This window comes from Schistocerca serialis, chromosome 8 (genome assembly GCF_023864345.2).
Source record: "Schistocerca serialis cubense isolate TAMUIC-IGC-003099 chromosome 8, iqSchSeri2.2, whole genome shotgun sequence".
NCBI classification, from domain to species: domain Eukaryota; kingdom Metazoa; phylum Arthropoda; class Insecta; order Orthoptera; family Acrididae; genus Schistocerca; species Schistocerca serialis.
The window spans coordinates 518420556-518428578 of record NC_064645.1 but is presented as its reverse complement, the minus strand read 5'-3'; the positions used below and the strand labels follow the sequence as shown (position 1 = coordinate 518428578).

The following is an 8023-nucleotide window of genomic DNA, read 5'->3' as shown; positions in this document are numbered from 1 at the left end:
AGGGTAAAGACCGTAGAGGGAGACCAAGAGATGAATACACGAAGCAGATTCAGAAGGATGTAGGTTGCAGTATGTGCTGCGAGATGAAGAAGCTTGCACAGGATAGAGTAGCATCGAGAACTGCATCAAACCAGTCTCAGGACTGAAGACCACAACAACAACAACAAGTGTGCCGACTGAGAAGCAGTCATCGCACTAGAAGTATAAGAACAAATTTAGCAGCAGAAAATCAAGAATACGTACTGTGCAACATAAACTCAAACGGTAATTAAAAATAACGGTTACATACACCCTTAGAGAAAGAAAACGACGCACCATGGACATGTTATGCAGACGGGTCCAATAGGTATCGATGGAATATGAAGCATTGTAAACTTTATACTTATATGGATATGCTGTCTGTTCTTTCGGACCTGTCCGAAAGAACAGACACCATATCCATTTAAGTATTTAGTTCTGGCAATAAGAGCCATGACCTTCCTCCTCTGTGCGGATGCATGCATGTTACCCAACTCTTATGGGACTTGGTAAGAGTGTCTTCCACGAGTAATGTTGGGTAGGCACACTACGAATGTAGTGTGTGGACATATAAGGTGAGAATGTGGGTCTCAAGGGAGGCATGCGAGAGATAGTCCCTGCAGTCGCACTATCCCCCGTGCCCTCGGTGGCTCAGATGGATTGAGCGTCTGCCATGTAAGCAGGAGATCCCGGGTTCGAGTCCCGGTCGGGGCACACATTTTCACCTGTTGCCGTTGATATATACCAAAGCCCGTCAGCAGCTTAAGGTATTAATATATAATTCTAATTTCACTGTAAACTTTGGCGGCCGATTGATCAATGTGTGACGCTGCAGAGCAATTTGACTGCTCAGCTGACAAGGATAGTAAACAGGGGACATGTCGATACCAGGGCATGAAGTCTTTGCGAATTTCATTTCATGTACTCAGTTGGACAGTAAATATGTCTCATACACAGGCACGTGAAAAATATACGCAGCTGTCAGCATTTGGCAGAGGACGTTTAACTAGGCCCCAAGAAGCTGCTTGGAGTAATCGGTGAATCGCTCGAAATTTGAGTAGGAGTGATGCAGCTTTTCGACGATGTCGGCAGGAACTGGTGAAGTATGGCTGAACCCAGCGTCAAAAACGGATCAGTCGACCTAAAGAGTTGACGGAGCGTGAGGACCCAGCAATCGTCAAACAGGCGCTGAGGGCCCGAATTCATCACTGTCATTGAACGATGAGCAACTTGTGGAGCAGTGCCCAAAAGGACGATTTAATAGGTGGCTCAAGGGTCAGGGATCACTGCGACCCTTCCGCCCACTACCACTGACCCCCGACAGCGGTGAGATTCCAAGCTCGCTGTTGCCCGCCATAGGGCCGGTTCAAAATGGTTCAAATGGCTCTGAGCACTATGGGACTTAACATCTGAGGTCATCAGTCCCCTAGAACTTAGAACTACTTAAACCTAACTACCCTAAGGACATCACACACATCCACGCCCGAGGCAGGATTCGAACCTGCGACCGTAGCGGTCTCGAGGTTCCAGACTGAAGCTCGTAGAACCGCTCGGCCACACCGGCCGTCCATAGGGGCGGACAACACGGTCTGAGGTGCCATTTCATTTGCAACAGGACCCCTTTGGTTGTCATCTGCGGCACCCTCACGGCGTAGCGGTACGTCGACGATATTCTACGCTCCCTTTTTGTTGCTCTCCATGGCAAGATATTATGGGCTTACATTACAGCATGAAGATGCCCGCCCACATATAGTGAGATTTTCTATCATGAGGACCTTTACGTGAAAGGAACTCCAACGACCTTGCGATTTTGAAGCTATAACGAGCCGGCTGGACAGAAAGTGGTACGATATCGCTCAGGAGGACGTCCAACAACTCTCTCAATCAATGTCAAGACGAATAATTGCTTGCATAAAAGCCAGAGGAGGACCAACACATCACTGACTGGCTCAATTCGTGAAACTCTTTCTCTTGAATATATCATCCAATTTTTTTCTGAAATTGTAATAAATTGTTTGTTTGTTCTTGTACAATACTTCTATCGATTTACGTCCCATTCCAAATTCTGGGAATTTTGACTGAAACTATTCACCCGCAGTTCCAAATAGTCCCAGACATTTTCGGCCATCAAAGCACGCTTTCCGTGATCCAAATTCTCAACTTATCGCATGCTATATTTAGTATGCCATAAGTTGAGAATTTGCATCACAGAAAACGTGCTTGGATGGACAAAGCTGTAAAGGAAACTGCCCACATCAGGCAGGATATCGAGTTCTGGTCTGGCACAAATTGTCAACATTCGCCATTGAATTATTTGAATGCCCAATCGCAGCCGACGTAGACACCTCCCTTGACATATTAAAAATAAGAACACCGCCGCCAAATTAGTAATCCCCAGTAGCCGCCATGCTAAAACTGTGGGAAACCTTCGTAATGGCTCCATTTCCATGAGGCTGAGAACCGAAAAGTTTCTTCAGGCATGCCATATCTACACGAAGCCACTTATTGATGAGTAGAGCTACCAAATTCTGGGAATTTTGACTGAAACTATTTACCCGCTTTTCCAAACAGTCCCAGACATTTTCTGTGGGGTTAAACTAGGATGAGACAACGTTCCAGTTGAGGTGTGATAGAGTGTTTGAGTATCTGTTAGTATCAGATCAGATCTACATCTGTACTATGGAAACCACTCATAGGTGCGTAGCAGAGAGTAAGATCCATGGCGACCAGTTATTAGCGCTGTTCCATTCACGTATGTACCGTGACAACAATTGTCAGAAGCCGGGTGAGCTGTGGGAAACGAGATCTTGCTCATCAGTTGTTCCGTGTGAATGCAGATTAGACTGATGCTGAATCAGTCACCCCAAATCATATAACATGATCGACATCGACAAAAATCAACTGCCAAGCACGTCGGAAAACGTTGTTTAATAAGTTCCTGAACTCGTCATGGGGGCTCGCCTATTGCTTATGGCTGGCGGACCTACGCACATCATTTCGATAATTTACTTTCAAGGTAGCTGAATGATAGAGTTTGATCTGATAAAAGAATATATATTCGAACAAAGTGCAAAAATTACTCAGGACATACAAAAGTCGACGTTACAAAACAACTTAACAATGAATTTACGTAATTCAAATGAACAGTGAAACGAAAAGTGAATGGTTAATAGGGTCGACACCAACGTCATGCGAGGCAGGTACGGCCGAGATGGTGCCCAGACACATAAAGGACACGAATTACGTAAGTCTGCAAGCTTTCATGGCCACTGTCACTGCATTTGCTGTGAATGACAGACACGAATTGTGTTTTCAACCGTAACTGAAAACTATATAATTATAGAAAACGGAGTATGAATTCGAACATAGCTCACAACAGATCAATGAATAAAGGAAGAGTCAGAAAGAATCATCACCAGACATGTGAGCTCGAATGAATTAAATACAGTAACGAAAGAAAACAAGACTGGTTTCGGAATAGATCGCCTTTGAAACAAGAATTAGATTCCAGAGAAACATGCATCCTGGTGCTTGAGGGGCACAGCTCAAGTTATGAAGACGAAGGAAAGAATCTCGATTCGGACTGAAAATGCAGTCTCGTCGTGACTGCCGTCGAGAGGAGTCTGCAAAGCTTCGTAAAGACACAGATGTTTTGCGGATATATTTTAGACAAATTCTGGAGGTTATACATGACCATGTACAGGATAGATCCTGTCTTCTAGTACATTACCCAAGGCTATCTTAGAATAAAATATTAAAAAAGTCGCATGTCAACATCGAATTACTGAGCAACACAAACTTTTGCTCTTTTTCGACATGGGATTCACAAGGGACTTGGCCAGTGTGTCCACAGACAGGCCAATGCAAATAACATGAGAATGATTAGAGTAGTAGAGTCAATGCATCTGATCATTTGAATTACATCATTTACATGTAAATTAACAAATTATATGTACACGTCATGCAACGAACTCTGTTGATTGGATGGTTGTATATAGGGAAATCATTAGATTAGATAAATTCGTGGATGTGGCAGCGGATTCCGGTGTAGGATGTGTCGTAGAGGTAGACCAGGCATATCCTAAGAGTTTACAGGATGTACACAGTGATTTGCCACTATGTCTGGAGCATACAATTCCGTGCAACAATTCCATCTCCATGACGACATTGGGAAAGGAGTATGCTATTGTGAATACTGAAGAAGGGGCTCTCAAACATGTGACTCTGAAAAGGATTTTGTTAATCTTTTGAATAACGCACACTTCAGAAAAATAATGGACAATTTGAAAAAAAATGACACAGTGAAATTCACATATTTATCCTCTGGGAATGGACTTATGGCTCTCAGAATTACACAGAAATGCCAAATATTAAACGGGCCACTATTTTTAATCACGAATTTGTCACACTGGAGGCGGGGAAGGTTTTAGTCTAATTCACGAAAGCTGTTTACGTCAGTATGTGTATACTGAACCCATTCTCTACATGAAATACTTTTATTACAGGTTTGCGACAACTCATTGCGCAGATCCAAATTCATTTCATGTAGATACGGACAGCTTCATCTATTGGGCAATGGTTGCCATCCATATGAATTAATAAGGTACGGCACTGACACATTGGCACGTATGGATATGCGAAATGTTTGATAATGCTTATGGCATAAAAACAGCTGACAAAAACGTTGTCTGCCTAATTAAAGGCGAGGCGAATGGACCACAGAGCGTGAACTTTGTCGGCCTTATATTGAAAATGTATGTGTGCGATACTAACAAAGGTTTAACCCAAAGGCAGGATAAGGGTCTGCGTCATGCAGTCTCAATGACTGCTTACGAGGAATGCCTGGTCAGTGGTGTTGGTGGTCATCCTTCTCCCCACTTTGTGCACTAAGTATGCGTTCGACGACGAGACTTTGTGGCACACACTGTATCACAACTCAAAGTCGGACTGCCACGCCATTATGACAAATGGTTCATTTGTGAAAGACAGATCGAGACACATCGGTACTGAGTGAATGCGTGTGTGTGTGTGTGTGTGTGTGTGTGTGTGTGTGTGTGTGTGTGTGTGTGTGTGTGTGTGCGTGTGTTTTTTTTTTGTTTCCCATTAAAAAGAACATATAGTCAAATAAGGATACTGCACTAATCATTCCGCTGGTGTGGGAGTGCATACAAGTCCTGCTACACTGTTCCCCAGGTATTGTGGACGTGTGTACATGCACCACTTCGGTTCTTCTACAGTGCTGTGTACGTCTGTATGCGTCCTGAGTCGCCGACTTTCATATCGCAGTGAAGAAAAATGTTTCGAGAATTTATTAAACAAGATACGTTCTTCATTGCAAGCTATCATCCGAAGAAAACCTTTAGATGTCTTGAATCGTTTATGGGGGTATAACGGTTGCCATGACCACATGATTTTAAATTAAATTTCGATATCTTATCTACATTTCATCCACTGTAATATGTGAGCTAAAATGAACCACACGCATAGTACATGTGTTTTTATCTCTGAAAATCTTTAAAATTTCGCGGAATTTTTTACTTAATTTGATGCGGCGCAGTAAGTATGATGGATAACGAAAAGAAATTCAGTAGTTTACCGAGTGAAGATATCAAACTGCAAGATGTGCAATAGTCAAATTTTTCCACCTGATAGTTTTTGAAAAATCGGATGATAAGTATCTCATGTCGGGCGTAACGCCGTCTCTTAACACCGGCACCAGCATTTGGCGAGCAGTACAGCCATAGCAATAGCTCCCTCAGCACGGACTGCAGAGAGCACGTCTTTAGCAGTGAAAGGGTTAAAGAGTAATAACTGCTTCACAAAAGGTCTGTTTTTAATATTGTATCAACTGCATTAAAATGGTAATATATAAACGTGTCTATTGAACCAGTGATATCAAGCAATGACAAAAGTAACATTAAAAAAGAAAAAACCTACCAAGAAGAAACACATAATTTGCAGTCAAATGGAAACAGCACAGATGAAGAAAACTAAATAAAACGTTCATTACTTCTGAAGTAATCGCCACAACTGTTAATACATTTATCTTACTGTGAGACAAGACGATCAATTCCTTCATGGAAAAATGTTGCGGTTGTCTATGGAACGGAGATTATATCCAAGTGTGTACCTCCTTGTCCAAAGCAAACTGACATTCATGAATGTCTTTCTTGAGAGTACCAAAAATACGGAACTCGTATGGAGAGGTATGGGGACGCTATGGTGGATGTGTTACGCCTTCCCAGAGAAACTGATGCTACATGGTCGAAACAGCCTCCATACGGACCAGATCTCTCCTCATGCAATTTTCATACTTATAGAGCCCTGAAGAACGTGATTTGTGGCTGTCGAATTGCTTTGGACGAAGAGGTGTACGCCTTGCACAGTCATTGTTCTGCAGGCAACTGCAAACACTTTTCCATGAAGGCGGTGACCATATTGTCTCACGTTTATTAACAGTTGTGATGACTAAATTTGAAACAACAAATAGGCTACTGACTTTTTCCCGTGTGTCTCGTTTTCATTTAATAGCTCCATACAGATTCTTTTTATGTCATTACTATTGGAATAAAAGTTTCTAGGCACTATTATTAAATTATATCTGTGTATCATTACCGAAGAAAATGTATCTGTGTATGTATAAGTTTCTAGTCAATATAAATAAAGTATCTCTGTAGACACTGGTACCAAAGAAGAAATTATATGCAAATATAGTAAATAAATCAGAAATTGTTTTGTTATCACATATACCCCTCCCATTCATCTTATTTACAAAAACCGTACAAACCCATTTGTAGTGTCTGTTCCACTGAATATAAACGTAGATGAAACGAAAGTCATTTTAGAGTGAAATAAACGTTTTCTTTCTCTTCAGTCTTCTTTTTAATTTCATCAAGCATTTTATGTGTAGCTGTCACTGCCAAATGTAGATTTTGGCGTGCAGTGGAGGAATGTTGGACGTGGATGGAAACTGTCAGGATGCACCATATTAAAACTCAGCTGTCATCTTCAAGTATTTTATTATTCCCAGCTAGAGAGCCACAGTCCCCTCTGTCTGTGTCACAGAGTACCGTGATGCTGAGACTGCCACTTCACTGTCTGCAAAACAGCTTGGCGCGGAAGTGCTACCTCAGTGATCCGTGCCACATACTGCGGCATGCTGGCACGTACAGCCACGGTGTTTTGACGACGTTAGGATGCGCCGGCAGCCAACTCAACAGCCTTCATGGTTAAGATCGAGGACGACATCAAGCGCCCATGATCCAGTGTCCAAATCTGCGGCCCTCGCCTCGGGATGCATCCAGCGTGTGTTGGGTGCCAACAAGACTGCCCGCAGTAGCGAGCCGTCGAGTGGCCCGCCGCTGGCTGGCTGCCGACCCCGCGCTGGCATCAGAGGATCGAACCAGTGACCCATTGTGGACTGGAACGCTGACTCCCCATCTGCTGCTGCGTGTAACCAGTGGTGTGACACGCCCCGCTGTCCAGGAGATCTGCCACACTCGAATCCCCCTCGTTAGAAAATTGGCACATATTTATACGCAGCTGTGTGCCTCTGTTTTGCCAACGCGCCACTCCGAGTCATGTGCTCATAACATCTAGGTTGGGCCAGTGGACCCCTTCTGCCTGTAACTTGCCCCACGAAAACCGCTGCGTTTACTCTTTGCAGTGGTTCTATGGCCCTGTGGCCTCCATTCTACTTCGCAACCGCTGGTAAGCATAACCTACTGTCCACAGGACCGTGCCTGGCTGTAACTTTTGTGCTCCGAAATATTGCACCGAATCTAACTTTCTCCTATCTTAAACGGTGGTGCCACTACATATGGTATATGAAGATATACAAATGTGCATTGGGTAGTGGTGATGCATCATCCATATATATATGGCCCCTATCCAAAAGGGTCATTCACAGGAAACTCGACAACAGAGCTAGCAGACATCAAGTTTCTGAGTGTTGATTCCTGAAAGTGAGTATGCCCTGAAGTATTCTTGTTGTATGTTTTAATTG

The 8023-nt window shown here is 43.3% G+C and overlaps 1 non-coding gene across 1 annotated transcript; it reads left to right on the top strand.

Moving 5' to 3' along the window:
• Nucleotides 1–657: 657 nt before the first annotated feature.
• Trnat-ugu (transfer RNA threonine (anticodon UGU)) lies at nt 658–732 on the top strand. The gene has a single exon. It is a non-coding gene; the product is annotated as a tRNA-Thr (tRNA).
• Nucleotides 733–8023: the final 7291 nt, after the last annotated feature.